Here is a 648-nt window from a genome sequence, read left to right as displayed (position 1 = left end):
AGGATGAGGACAAGAATGAGGAGGAGGATGAGGAGGAGGATAGGATGAGAACGTGAATGAAGATGAGGATGAGGATGAGGATGAGGTTAGGATGACGATGAGGATGAGGAATGGATGAGGACGAGGATGAGGAAGGGGATGAGGATGAGGAAGGGGATGAGGATAAGGAAGAGGGTAGGAGGAGGATGAGGATGAGGATAGGATGATGACGTGAATGAGGATGAGGAAGAGGATGAGGTTAGGACAAGGATGAGGATAAGATTAGGACGAGAAAGAGGATGAGGATAGGATGTGGATTAGGCGAGGATGAGGGTAGGATGAGGACGAGAATGAGGATTAGGATAGGATGAGGAGGAGGATGAGGATGAGGATAGGATGATGACGTGAATGAGGATGAGGAAGAGGATGAGGTTAGGACAAGGATGAGGATAAGATTAGGACGAGAAAGAGGATGAGGATAGGATGTGGATTAGGCGAGGATGAGGGTAGGATGAGGACGAGAATGAGGATTAGGATAGGATGAGGAGGAGGATGAGGATGAGGATAGGATGATGACGTGAATGAGGATGAGGAAGAGGATGAGGTTAGGACAAGGATGAGGATAAGATTAGGACGAGAAAGAGGATGAGGATAGGATGTGGATTAGGC

Source organism: Lupinus angustifolius, chromosome LG02 (genome assembly GCF_001865875.1).
Source record: "Lupinus angustifolius cultivar Tanjil chromosome LG02, LupAngTanjil_v1.0, whole genome shotgun sequence".
Classification (NCBI taxonomy): domain Eukaryota; kingdom Viridiplantae; phylum Streptophyta; class Magnoliopsida; order Fabales; family Fabaceae; genus Lupinus; species Lupinus angustifolius.
Note: the sequence above shows the minus strand (reverse complement) of the source record.